Here is a 14,120-nt window from a genome sequence, read left to right as displayed (position 1 = left end):
CTCATTGCCTAAATGTCCATCAACTGATGAATGGTAAAGAAGATGTGGTTTACATATACGATGGAATACTACTTGGAAATAAGACTTAAATTAATAGAAAGATAGATCTTGTTCATTCATTGGAAGACTTAACATATAGTAAAGATGTCCCCAATTGACACACAGTTTGAAAGAAATTCCTATCAAAGTTCCAGCAAGGTTTTTATAGGCACAAATAAGGTTATTCTGAAATTTATGTGGAAAGGCACAGGCCCTCAAATAGCTAAAATGATCTTGACAAAGATAAACTAGCAGGAGGAAGTCTACCTTATATTAAGGCTTACTATATAGCTGTAGTAATCAAGATGGTGTGATATTGGCAGGGGAACAGACACATGGATCAATGGAACAGAATAGAGAGCCTGGAAACAGAACCAGGGAAGTAAGCGCAAGTGATTTTTGTCAAAGGTGTAAAAGCATCTCCAGGAAAGAAAACTGACCTTGGCTAAAAACGATGCAAAAGCAGTTGGACGTCCATAGGCAAACAAAGAGACCTCACCTGAAACCTTGTACCTTATATAAAAGCTCCCTTAAAAGGATCACAGACTTTAGTGTAAAACTGTAAAACTTTTAGGAAAAAAAAAAACCCAAATCTTCATGATCTAGGGTTAGACAAAGAATTCTGGGACTTGACAACAAATGTATGATCCCTAAAAGAGAAATGGGTAAATTGGACTTCAAAATGTTAAAATCATGCGGTCTGTGAAGAACCCTGTTAAGAAGGTGCAAAAAGAAGTTCCAGACTGGAAATACTAACAAGTGACAGTTCCAACACAGGACTAGTATCTAGAATACCAAATTATCTCGCACAATTCAAGAGTAAGAAAAGAAACCAATCATAGAATGGACAAAAGCCATGGAGGGTTATTTCACCAAGGAAAAAGTCTGCGTATGATGGAAAATACCCCCATGAAATGAGTTCAGTGTCGTTACTCATCACGGAAGTGCAAATTAAAGTGGTGATGAGATATTACCACACAGCCGTAAGAGTGGCTGAAATGAAAAATAGCTGGTGAGGATGTGGGAAACCGAGTCGCTCATAGTAACTTGTGGAAATGTGAAATGCTAGAGTTGCTCTGGCCTGCAAGTGCCATGCAACCCAGCAAAGGCACTCTTGGGCATTTATCCCAGAAAAATGAAAACTTACCTTCATACCAAAGCCTGTACACAAATTTCTTTTAAACATAGGAGATTGTTTTATGTGAATGACTAAGACTGAAATGCATAGGACATAATCAAAGTTAAATAAATTTTATAACCATTGACTTTTTGAACACAAAATATACCATACAGCTCACATACAGGAAAGAATACCAGTTTCTTTAAAAAAAATTTTTTAATGTTTTTATTTATTTTAGAGACAGAGTGCACACGTGCGTGAGTGGGGGGAGGGGCAGAGAGAGAGAGAAAGAGAGACAGAATCCGAAGCAGGCCCCAGGCTCTGAGGTGCTAGCATAGAGCATGACGTCGGGCTCGAACTCATGAACTGCGAGATCATGACCTGAGCCGGAGTTGGACGCTTTACCAACTGAGCCACCAGGTGCCCCGAACCATGCCAGTTGCTAAATGGCCAGAAGAGTGCTGCCAAACTTTTCTTGTATTCTTTTTTCTTTACTTTTCTCCCAGGCTTTTTTTTTTATTTAAAAAATTATTTTTAATGTTTATTTTATTTTTGAGAGAGAGGGAGAGCAAGCATGGAGGGGAAGAGAGAGAGGGAGACAGAGAATCCCAAGCAGGCTCTGCACTGTCAGCACAGAGCCTGATACGGGGCTTGAACTCACAAACTGTGACATTGTGACCTGAGCTGAAATCAAGAGTCAGATGTTTGACTGAGCCACTTAAGTCCCTCCCTCCCGGGTTTATTGAGATATAATTGGTATCTAACATTGTGCAAGTTTAAGGTGTACAGACAAATGTTCATAGCACCTTTGTCTATAATAGTTAAAAATTGGAATCAGGCCAGAATTCAGGGGGTGCATTTGGCTAAACTGTGGTACGTGCGTATCATGGAATGAAATAGCCCTGCACTATTGATACGTGAAGTGATGGAGATAAAATCTCCAGGGCTTTGCTGAGTGAAAAAGCCCGCACTAAGAGGTTACATGCTATATACAGTTCCAATTAGATAACATTTTAAAAATGCCACAAATTTAGAAGTTGAGTGAAAGATTAGTTGTTGTCAGTGGCTAGTGATGTTAGAGGGCTAAGGATGGTTAGGAGGGAGGAGGGTGTGATTATAAATGGGAGATACCAGGGGTCCTTGTGGTAACGGAACTGTTTTGTATTTTGGCTTTGTATTTGGTAGAACATGAACTGACACATGATGAAATCATACAGAACTAAATCCCTGCACACACGTGTTCACACATATAGTGCAAGTACAGTTGGTAAAAGCCAAATAAGATGAATGGATTGTGTCTATATGAAGATCTGGTTGTGATATTGTACTGTACTTTTGCATTGCAGTTAGCATAGATGATGTTACCATTTGGTGAGATTGGATAAAGGGATCTGTCTGGAATATTTCTTACTACTGCGTGTGAATCTACAATGCTTTCAATAAAAATTTCAGTGTAAAAAGGTACATGATGTGGTAGAATCAGATTTAATATATTTTGATATTAAAAATGATTAAGCAGGCCCTACTATGAAATGTTCAGAAAAATACACAGAAAAGGATTGTGGGGTACACCAGCTAAAATTCCTGTCTCAAAGTTGATAGATTACTAGAAATTAATTCATTTATGAGCTTTGTTCTGATCTAATCAGGTAATGATACTACCAAAAATAATTTCACAAATGAAGCATCTTTTATTTTTTTCTTGCAAGAGTACTGAAGATTCACTGTAGTTGGAATTTCTAAATAAGCCCAAAGAATAAAATAAACATGACCCATATGTTTGCTTTTTAGTAGATGATGAAGACTGCAAAGGTTTGTTTTGTGTGTGTGTGTGTGTGTGTGTGTTTTAAACTCTTGGTGTTTTATCCTATGGTCCATTTTGCATTTTGTGGGGCAACCCTTTTCTTTCCAAGGAGAACCCCTTGAAGATCTTTCTCTGACTGGGCCTTTCTTCTGAGACACTGTTGGTTTGAGAAAAGGCTCTTGCACAATATTTCAGAAGCTTGCTGCTCATGGGACGTCACCAAACTTGCTTCCTACGTGCCTTCAGCAGCTCTTAGCTGCTCTTAGACAGTAACTGGAAGGATGCCAATAGATAATTTGCATATAAAGAAAGAAGGGGAGAGCTCAGGGTCCGGAGGATCTGGTCCTGTCTTTGATCTGTCCTGACCATTGCATGTGCTTCTGTCCTTTTGCAGGAGCAGAACACTGGGTAGTCACAGACTGCCTTTCCTTCAGGGTCCAGAGGTGGTCTTCATTGCCTGCCACCCTGTAGCAGTGACAAGGTTGCTCTCAGCCTGCGGTGTTTTTATCTGAGCTCTCTGTGCTAGATCGCTTATTTTTTCTGCCCAAACAATAGCCACCTGCCTTTCTAGGAGATGTGACTATTTCCTCTAGTCACCTTGTGATTCGGATGAGAGTGTCATCTTCCCGTGCACTCTGTTCCTTCACTCTGGCGACATCGGGGGCCTGGGAGCTACCAGAGGTTGCGTTTTCATGACCTAGTGGTAGACCAGTCCCTGCTCCTGGTCATCCTCAAGACTGGGCACCCGTTGAGCTGTTTGCTGATATGAGCTAGTAAGATGCGTTCCTTCGCTTGGCTGGTTCATGGCGAGTTTCTTTCACAGGCATTTAGGTGTCCTGAATCATACTCTCCCAAAGATCGATATCTGTTCTTTTCTTTCTTTGTTCTTCCTGTAGCTTACTGCTCTTAACTTTAGGAGGAGAGGTCAAAATACATGCATTTTTCTTTTTTGTTCTTTCAGTTTCCTGCTATTTCCTAGACTAGGTCAGTCGAGGATTCCCTTTGTGTCTAGGGAGGATGAGGTGCGTCTCCAGGGGCAGCTCTAGCCTCATCAGGAGTCCCCCCAATCCGAATGAAGAAAGTCTGGTGTAGTGCTGCCTGGATGGCTCCCATTGTGTTTATTTGCAGTGTATGAGCCCGTCTTGTTGGAGAGATTGATGCCATCACCCAGGCTAAGTCTCAGTGAGTTGGTATATGGAGACCTATGAGTGATTGCAGACGTGGCTCTGAGGTAAATCCATAACCTGGGCAAGAGCTGCTATGTAGTAATTAAACTGAAAATATAATATTTGTATAAACTTTCTGCCCCTTAGCACAACATATTTAAAATGTTCCTAGAGGTGATGTTTTTTAAAAATCTTTGCACTTTTGTACCACAGTTCGACTTAAATAGCATGCAAGTGCTATTCTCAAGATGACTAGTGTTTCTCTCACTTACTGGATGGGGTCTTGCCAAGAGGTGCCAAGAGGCATGTAAGGTCAGAGGTCTCACGGGAGGGCTTGGGAGCCATGTTTACAGAGAGTGTGCTGCTGCAGCCAACTGGGTCATGGATGTTGGCCAGAGCCTTCTTTGCACTTTGACCTGCCATGTACCATTTGTGAGGCCCTGTGCTTGTTTGAGTCATTCAGGGTTTCTCGGGTCAACTGGCAGCGGTCTGAAAGCAGGTCCCATTTCTCTCTGCTGAGAACCGAAGGGGGAAGAGTGAGAAAATGGAACCAGACTGGCTTTGCTCATCATTGCCGTTCGGTTTCATCAGTTCTGTTCAGGGTGTGGGATTCGCACCAGTCCTGTGTCAGGGGTGGGTGGGGAAATATCCAGATGGCGGAGTTTTGTGGTTTCTGTTCATAGGTGTATCCGCCTCCCAGCAGCCCCTGTTCCCCACGGAAGTCCTCAGGGAGGAGGACAGCAAAGACCTAGAGGATGGCAGGGTCTGAGACGCATGCTCTGATGTCACAAATCTGCTCTCGTGGTCTGTAACCTAGACACAATGGTAGTGTTGGCTGTTGCTTTGCTCATAGGAGCCCTGTGGTAACTTGCCCTCGGGTCTCTTGGCAAAATCCGAGGCTCTGTTCTGCAGACATGGGTCTTTTCTTCAAAGAGAGCCACTGGGTTCGGGTCATGGCCTATGTTCCCTGACTGTACAGACACTGGGCTACTGGTTGACTCGTTCCTTAAACCAAAATGGAAGGCCCTTGGGCTCCTCTGTGCATCTTAACAGCAGACACCGAGTTGGGCCATAGAGGACTAATGTCCAAAGACTCTTATTTTATTCTGATCATACCAGAACAAGCGGGTCACTAAGATTTCAAGACCCTACGAAATGAGCTGGTGTAAATCATAATACAGCAAACAATTCAATTTGCTCTCCTTGGAAAGTTCTTCTGCAGAGACAAGGCCACTGGGACTGAGTGGGACTGAAGCTTTAGAAAATAACCATGAGTTTCAGACTGCAGTTCATCTTTTTGGCAAGCAGTAAAATCTATTTTTCTGTCAAATGAAATTTCACCTGGAATCTAGTACATGTAACTGATTAGAGCAGAATTTCTAAGGTTAGCCTAGCCCTTGTTTCTACAAGGGTTTTTGAAACTCTTCCTTGGAAGCCCAGGTTGGCGGGGTCCCCGCTTTGAGGGCTCTGCTTTCAGAGTCCAGCACTGCCTTCAAAGCTGAGTAGCTCCCAGAGCCCAGAAGTGGCCTGGAGCAGGTTCTTCTGATTCCCCACATGCTCTGAGCTTCATGCTTTGCAGCTGTTCTGGAGTCCCTGCTGTGTCCCCGATTGCAAATTTTGTGAAAAGTCCTCCGTCAGAATGCCTCATTTTGCAGATGGATCAAGGGAGGACCTGAAAGAGGCAGGCAGTTGCTCACTATTCATTCACTTGCTTTTTGGTTCGTTCATTCGTTCGTTCGTTCATTCATTCATTCATTCATTCATTTATGCACTCATTTGTAAATGTTTGCTCAGCACTTAACTACACCTATTTCACAGCTTTACTATGTTCTCCAGATACTCTGGTCAGTAAATGTCTCTTGGCCTCACAGACCTTATGATCTGGATACATACTCTTCTCAAAACCATGAATGCTGTGAATGGGAGCTAGAGGAGCACTACATTAGTCAGCTCAGGCTGCTGTAACAAAATACCATAGACAACAGACACTTCGGTTTCACAGTTCTGGAGGCTGGATGTCTGAGACCAGGATGACTGCAGATTGGATTTCTGGTGAGAGGTCTCCTCCTGGCCTGCAGGTGGCCTCCTTCTTGCTGGCCTCACATGGCAGAGACTTGGCTCTTCCCCTTCTTATAAGGGCACTGATCCCACTAGGGAGCTCCACCCTCGTGGCCTCATCTAATAATCCTCATTACCTCCCAAGGCCCCACCTCCACATGCTCCCATATTGGCAGTTAGGGCTTCAACGTAGGAGGTGGTTTTTTTCTTTTTTCTTTTTTTTTTTTTTTTTCAGGATGGGGACACAATTCAATCCATAGCAGATACTGTTTGGGCACACCGTGGTGATCTTTAACCTGATAGTAGAAAGATGGATGGGAGTTAAGCATATGGAGGAGGCAGGAGAAGACAGTGTTCCAGGCAGAGGGAACGGCTCGAGCAAAGGCCCAGAGATAAAGGAGTCCTGAGCCCTTGGGTGCAGGTGCCTGTGCTCAGGGAATGCAAGCCAAGGACCTGTGAAGCTATGGAAATAAGGAGTCGTGCACCGTACTATCGGCTTTGAACAGACATAACCCTGAGGGAAATGGGGAGCCCTAGAAAGGGCGAGCATGCTGGAGTAGGTGACAACCCTTGGCGTGGCTTCCTCCCATAGCATTAAAGGTCCCGCCTGTGTATATGGTGCTTCGTGGTCTGACATCCCTTAGAATAAATGTGGATGCCTGGGCAGCATGACACTTCAGCCCTCAGGGCAAGAAGATCAAGCCACAGTTTGTTCGGTAAACAGATTCATTTGGTCAGTAGTTTAATTCTGCAGCAGCTGAATGACATTATAAAGAATGCGGTGGCATTTCTACCGGAAATGTCTGCCATCATTTTCTTCTTGACATGAGGAGAATAAAAGCTTCCCCACTCCAGAAGAATTAGCATGAAATATGCCCATCAGTCTCCCTGTGAGCAGGCTTTCGGCTGCAGCATTGCATTCACAGTGACTGAGCGGGATGGTGTACGTCCCACCAGTGGTCTCATTGTCAGATGCCCACCCCTCTGGATGGCCCTGTTGGGTTGTGGCCTTGGGTCAGTGCTGCATGGCTGCCTCCACAGTGGGAGGACCCCTGCCTGCAGTCATTCTTGCTACTCACTTGGGGGCCGGCCCCTGGTTCCATCAAGGGCTCTAGACTCCCTTTGGGTCTGAGCTTTTCACAGGTGGCTTTCATTTTCATTTACCCCTATTTCCATTCTTGTCTCTTATTTCTCATTCCTTTGGCATGCTTGTTCTCCAGATGTGGTCTTTGGATTGGTGCATCAGACATGCAAATTCTTGAGTCCCAACTCAGACGTACCAAGGCAGCATTGCTGAGGATGGGGCCCAGAAACCTGCATTTTCAGGAGCCTTCCAGGTGACGCCAGTGCACAGTCAAGCTGGGAACCCCTGCTTCAGCCCACACATATGCCGTGTGCTTGTATGCTCCATGCCTTCGAATGCAAGCGAGTGGACGATCAAGTTTGTGTTTGGGCCTGGGCGCACGTGTCTGAACCTTTCAGAGAAAGTTCTGTGCAGGGACGTAAGCATAGGGAGCCCCTGGATGGGGGCTGAGTAAGGCCTGGGAGTTCTTCAGTATCTCTTAGTACCTGTTTGTGATATGGATGCTGACAGCTAACGACTATTGAGCAGGTTCTGTGTGCCATCACGCTGCCCAGCCTTGTGCACATCTCATTCTCACCATCACCTCTGTCGGGTACTTTTCCTATCCCCATTTCATAGGGAGTCACAGTGAGGCTTATAGCAAGTAACTTGGTCAAGATGGAACCTGAGCACACGTCTTCACTGCGTCTGAATAAGCATGTGTCTGCACATCCTCCCGCTCTGTTTGCACACCAGCCCTTGGTGGTGCTGGTGAGAGGGGGAGGGGCGCTTTCAGCAACACCTGTGTTTGCTGCTTCTAGCTCTTGGGCTGGCTTAGTTGAGACGTTGCGGCATAGAGCCCTGCAAAGGGTTTGAGCATGAAGAGCTTTCATGCTCTTGGTGGAGAATGGCCCTTAATCTCTCCAAGAATACTTTTAGAAGCACAAACAGGAACCAAGAAAATGAAGTGAACTGTTTTACACTTGAAATGCACCACGTGTGAGAAAGTGCCTGTTAAATCGGGCTGGGTCTGCTTTCCTGGTCTCCTATGATTGGCGCCATTAAAAACTGCAGGGGTGAGCTGGTTAATTGTCTTCCCAGGTTGTGGCGGCCCTGTGGGAGGGGACAGGGGTCTCGTGGGCTTCCTGTACGTTTCTCTGTGGACTTTCATCTCGTTATAAATAGGCAGCAGTAATGATTTTATGGTATTGAAGGGCGAGTGGGGGAGAAACCTGGGCTGAGATTTAGAAGACTCACATGAAGGCATATGTGTGAGATAACTCTTTTATCAGGCTTAGCAGAGATAATTTCTGAACCTCAGCTTGCTGCTTTTAGGGTGATCGGTGATGTCTTTTCAAGTTTCTTGCTGGCTCTCAAGTCTGTAGGTAGATGGGTGCCTTGGGACTCAGGTATGAACTGGCCTTTTGATTTTTACACCAGCTTCTTTTCCCAGCTAAAATTCTTTAAGGATTTCTATTTGGCTAGTTCCTCCTCATGGGCCACAATTTTGCATTCTGTGCTTTGAAAGCGTGTCACTTACTCTGAGGGAAAAATGTAGCTAAATACATAGTAAATCACATGTACTCTTATACCCTGCCTATATGTTAAGCCATCCTCTGTCCACTAAGTGTCTCACCATTTTCCAGATTTGTGTTGGAGACATCCAGCAGCTGGCTGCATTTCCCTATGATTTCTCTTCCCCAATTAGCTTGTAGCCAAGTTCCAATAATATATTAAGCCGAGAGCTTTTCTTGTTAATTTCCCCATAGAAAAGATGTGGCAAAGCTACTGGGAGGCTGAACTTAGCCTACAAACATTGCTGAGCTGTACTGTTCTTCCTTTCAAATCATCAGTTGCTCCCTTGGAGAATAACTTTGTTTAGCATCTGGAAAGATGTTGGAGTGTTATAGGAAGTTGGAAACTTTGTGGCATTATTAGTTAGTGGGGGAAATTCCTTCTGGAGTAAACTTCATGAAGTGACTCTGGAAGCTTTACTATCCAGTGGGTGTATTACCCGAAGGTAGTTCAGACTTCTTGAGATTCAACTTTTGCATAAACAAAGTGATATAGTACATTATGAAATGATGTCCATGGATGTACTTATGTTGACTAGTCTTATATCACTCTTCAGATGTTCCCTGGTAGACAGGCGTTCTGAGCTCTGGCGGGGAGGGGGCCTGCCATGAACTCTGAGAGTTCATGTTTTTGGATCATCACCTTTGCTGGTACAACTTGAATGTTAGAGCCGTTCTTTGAACTTGTAGTGCATTTTTTCTTGCTCATTATTTCATAAACACCTGTGATAAAATGAGAATAATGGTGTTGAAGTTTAGGTGTCAGAAATGTGGAGATAACATCAGGAATCATTAAGCATGCCCTAAATGGCCAATCATTAGTCTCAAATGGATGGACATTGGAATTAAAACAGTCAACTGGGTGTTCAGTTGTGAGGAAAAAGAAAATTAAAGGACACGTGTGAATTGCTGGAAATATGTCATCAAAGGTGGTGTTTAAAAATGATGTCATTAAGAATTTCGTGCTGTTTTTCAATGTTTAGGAACAGCCCCTTCCTTCACCCGTACAATATAGAAATCTCTTGTTTGACCATCACACTTTTTACTTTTTTAATCTCTGTATTATAGCACATTATGTACTCTGTAATGGGCTACCCTTGGTTATGGGGGCTGCTTTTTTAATTTGCCATCAAAATTTCTTTTTTTTTTCTCATATTGAAGTCACAAATCTTATTAGCAGCCTTGATTGGGAGGAAAATTGAGAAATTAATTAATGGAAATGGTCATTTTCTCCGGTTTCTATCCTCTGTCCCTTCCTGGCTAGACTTGACTTCCTGTCCCTGCTTCATTTTTCTCCGTAACACTTACACTTAATAAAGCATATGTTATACGTATTATTTGTCATCTGTCTTCTACAAGTAGAATGTTAGTGCCATGAAGCTAAGAATTTTTGCCTGTTCCTTAGTCTATACCAGTGTTTCTCCATAGTTTTTCCATTTTCACTCTCCTGAGGAGACTTTCTAGACTCTTGTCTGCTAATTTCCTCCCTCCCTGGAATTTCAATACCACAAATATACCATGTATCTATGTCCTATGTGTATAGTTGAGATTTATACCTAACAAGAGTAAGACGTTTTTTATCCCTCAAAAATCACTTTACCCCTTGGAAGAGAAGTGTTGCCCCTTCTGAGAATGCACACTCTGGCCCTAAGCCAACAGGAGTCCTGGAGCAGAGCAGGTACTTAGTAACAGTTTCTGAGTATCCCCTTCTAAAATTCCACCCTTCTTTTCCCCGTTGCCAAAGGAATGTTTGGCTAAGCCGGCGAAAGGTGGGTGAAGGGAGTCCTTCCCTCAGTTGTATCAAGTCTTCATTCTTAAGAGTCTGTGATCACCCAGTGGAGGCACTGCTTTAATAGAGGGTCTTATTTAAACCTGTGGACTATTCTCCCTGCCGATCAGTGCATAAACAGAAAGCCAGTGCACATGCTAAGTGGTCTTACCAGCTCCTAGCAGTAGCTCTGTTCCCACTTAAGCTGTGGTACTGACACTGACCTGTTTGGTCACAGAGCCTCCTGGCAGTATTTTGTGCAGCTGTGGTGGTGGCCTTACCGGTCAGCGGTTTTCCACATACACCCTTGAAGCAGGGGCAGGAACCAAACAGAGGCATTTCAACAAATCTTCTCAGAATGCCCGGATTTCCTTGCATGTTTTCAAATAACTCGATAGTCTGCAGCCTCTCCTCCCATCTTCCCAGTAGCCTGTACATATGGCAGGGTAAAAGGCCAGCAGTCCCTCTTGTGTTAAATAAAACAAGCAAACTTCAGGCTTCATGGTGTCCTGTGTGATTGGAATAGTAACAGAAGCAAGACAATTGTGTGGCCTTTCAGATGCCAGAGACCAGGAAGACCCTCTCAGCCTGCAGTCCAAGGCTCGCCCAGCAGACAGAGACAGACCCCATGCCTGAAGCCTTGGGCAGGGGTGAATGACACGTTCCTTGAGATGCCTCAGGAGGAATAATTGCCCGTTAGTTCCTGTATTCCCAGAAAGGAAAGCATTCATTCATCATTTTAGGTAGCTTTGTTCCTCCATAGAAATGTTTCAGATGCTAATTTCCTTGGGAGAGAAGACTGACATTCATGCTTACTTTTATACCAACAATTATGTAGGAGTATGAATATTCATGTCAATAAGATGAATTTAATTATAGTCTGAGAAAATATCATAATGAATGGTTCTGCTGGTCTGACCCTCGTGGCTATAATAATAAAGATAAGTTCCTAAAATGGGAATCTATTCTTATCTGAGCCATTGACTGAAAGTGGAAAGGCTTTGAATTTTTTTGTTTGCTCTGTTGAGGTAGATTCCCTGAAATGAGACCTAAGTGTGTCATGTGTAATGGTCCTCAGTTAGTGGGGTTAGTGGGGTTACATCTTCTGGAATGTAGTCGCAGCCAGATGTACCTATAAATTTCACATATTGGCCTAGACGCTTATAACATGAAACCACGTATGCTTCTTAGTAACTGAAACCGACGGGTCATTTTTCCTCATGATGGATAGCAGTTAAAAAGATTTCTTTTTTGGAAAGTGTTGAAATTAGACATTTAAAACCGAAATTTCCAAGGCAACAGGCTATTTGCGGGGAATGTATGGTGAATCCTTTTTATAATTCGAGTGCCTTTCCCTGCATATATTTCTACATAGATATATGGGGTTTCTATCCCGGTTTTTCTTAAAGTGAGGCATACCCATCCGGGCAGATGTGTTTTTGCCGGCCACGTTGCTATGGCTGTTGTTTTACTCTAGCTGGGTATTAATTTAAGTGAGTCATTTTAAAAGAGAACACTTGTGGGGTGCCTGGGTGGCTCAGTCAGTTAAGCATCCGACTCTTGATTTTGGCTCAAGACACGATCTCATGATTTGTGAGATCAAGCCTTGGGTCGGGATCTGGGCTGACAGCCCAGAGCCTGCTTGGGATTCTCTCTCCCCCCCCACCCCCCCCCCCCCCCCCGCCACCACTCGCACACATGTGCCCTTGCACATGCATTCTTTCTCTCAAAAGAAACATCTTTTAAAAAGAGAACAGTTGCAAAAATGCTTTAAAAGCATGGATAATAAAGCAAACATCTTCATAATAAGCAAACTTGGGAGACTTTTTCGCTTGAATTTCATTTGGATGTTGCTATTTTCTACTCTGTGACCCAGCTGAGGATTCAGCATGGAGTCGGGCAACATTCACCTACTGGCTTGTTCTGTTACTTGCATCCTTATTATCCACTCCGTGACCATTCGCTAAGTGCCTTCTGTGTGGTGGTCCCTCTGCAAGGTGCCTGGGAGGTGGCGATGAACCTGACTCAGTCCTGACCTTCAGTGTCCTCACAGTTTAGAGTGGAGATTGTAACGTAAGGCCAGCAATTATAGCAGGAGGCAGTGGGGATCACCATGCGGAGGAGCCTGGATTTAGGTGTCGGCCCTCTCTGACCTTGGACACCAGTTTATCCTTTGTGGCTTAGTTTGCTCATCTGTGAAATAGGATTAAAAATCATACCCCTAAGTGGGATAGAATATTTGACTGCAAAAATCGTACCAGCTTCATAGGGTTCCTTGAGGATTAAGGGATGCTCATCCATGCAGAGTGTAGTGCCTGGCACATGGTAATCCCCAGAAAATGATGATCCATTCAGTAAATGTGCAGACATATGTCACAGAGAGTGACTTATGATGTATCCAGGGACACGCCCACCAGGCAGGGCAGCTCGAGTGCAAGAGTCACTTTTGTGCCCATAGACAAAAGATGGGCAAGGCATTTTCTTTTTCTGCAGAACGTAACATAATAGTGCTTTTGGAGAAGGAGAAGCTGTTGGTGTGGGATATATAGGTCGTGGCTTTGAGGTCATCTGATCTTGTTCTTTACTGCTCTTTTTACCCCTCTTCCTTTTTCTCCCCAAAAGATACTAACATGTGAAGGTATCATCAGTAGACTGGGAGTTCATCCAGGGCTGGGACCTTGGCTTCCTTAACCCTTACCACAGGGCCCTCTGTTTGACAGACATTTGTTGAATGAATGAATGAATGAATGAATGGAACGAACGAACTAATGTATGAAAGAGTGAATGGATAAATGATATTTGATCATGATCAGGGATAGAATGTTAAGTAAAGGCATGGTACCAGTTATTGTTTTTTCACATCTGTGTGTGTTTCTGGTAATAAGATATATTTTTTCATGGAGTTTGACCCAGGATTTTGTTTGGCAGTATTTTGAGCTTCTATTTATTTGGAGAAGAAAAGGCATGATTCTTAATTGGTGTAATTTTACCTTCATGAATTCAGAAATGCAATTTCTAGAATAATGAGTTCTCCTTTTAGAAAGGAACATATTTGCAGAAATGCCAATTCCTGGCTCATTAGGCCCGGCCTAGCTCTGGAGCTACATGACTCTCCCTGGGGCTGGCCCTGTCAAGTTTGGGGATCCTCTCACATTTTCCAGTCCCTGCTGCCCCCAATCAGCTCTACCTCTCACAAGTAAGAGTTAATATTTAATGAAAGGACCTTTGAGACTTCCATTGCCAGAACGCTGCTTGCTTACCACTCTGCAAATAATTTTGGATGACTGATTTTTATAATCTTAGCATCATTATTCCTGTTCACACAAAGAACACAGTGTATTTATGTAAACAGGCCACTGGACAAATTGATGGGGTGATGATAGCATTTCCTGGGTGCAAATTTGTTAGTAGTCATCTATTTGGAGAGACTCCAGGTGAGCTTGAGGGGAAGAGAGCTTTGTATCAACCAGGTTTTTTCTGATGTGCCTCCTTAAGGTACACCCCACCCACCCAGGGGTTGCATAAAGA

The 14,120-nt window shown here is 43.8% G+C and overlaps 1 protein-coding gene and 1 long non-coding RNA gene across 2 annotated transcripts in view; one reads left to right on the top strand and one right to left on the bottom strand.

The window, feature by feature from the left end:
* The window catches only part of SPOCK1 (SPARC (osteonectin), cwcv and kazal like domains proteoglycan 1), a 509,861-nt gene that overhangs the window by 265,825 nt on the left and 229,916 nt on the right, over positions 1-14,120 (top strand). The gene's annotated exons all lie outside the window — the stretch shown is intronic.
* Positions 9,333-13,077, bottom strand: LOC125935533 (uncharacterized). The gene is made up of 2 exons (XR_007461707.1): positions 12,851-13,077; positions 9,333-9,547 (listed from the first exon to the last, which is right to left on the bottom strand). It is a non-coding gene; the product is annotated as an uncharacterized LOC125935533 (long non-coding RNA).

The sequence above is a fragment of the Panthera uncia genome, assembly GCF_023721935.1.
Source record: "Panthera uncia isolate 11264 chromosome A1 unlocalized genomic scaffold, Puncia_PCG_1.0 HiC_scaffold_17, whole genome shotgun sequence".
Taxonomy (NCBI): domain Eukaryota; kingdom Metazoa; phylum Chordata; class Mammalia; order Carnivora; family Felidae; genus Panthera; species Panthera uncia.
The sequence above is the reverse complement of the archived record's forward strand: the minus strand, read 5'-3'. Positions and strand labels throughout refer to the sequence as shown.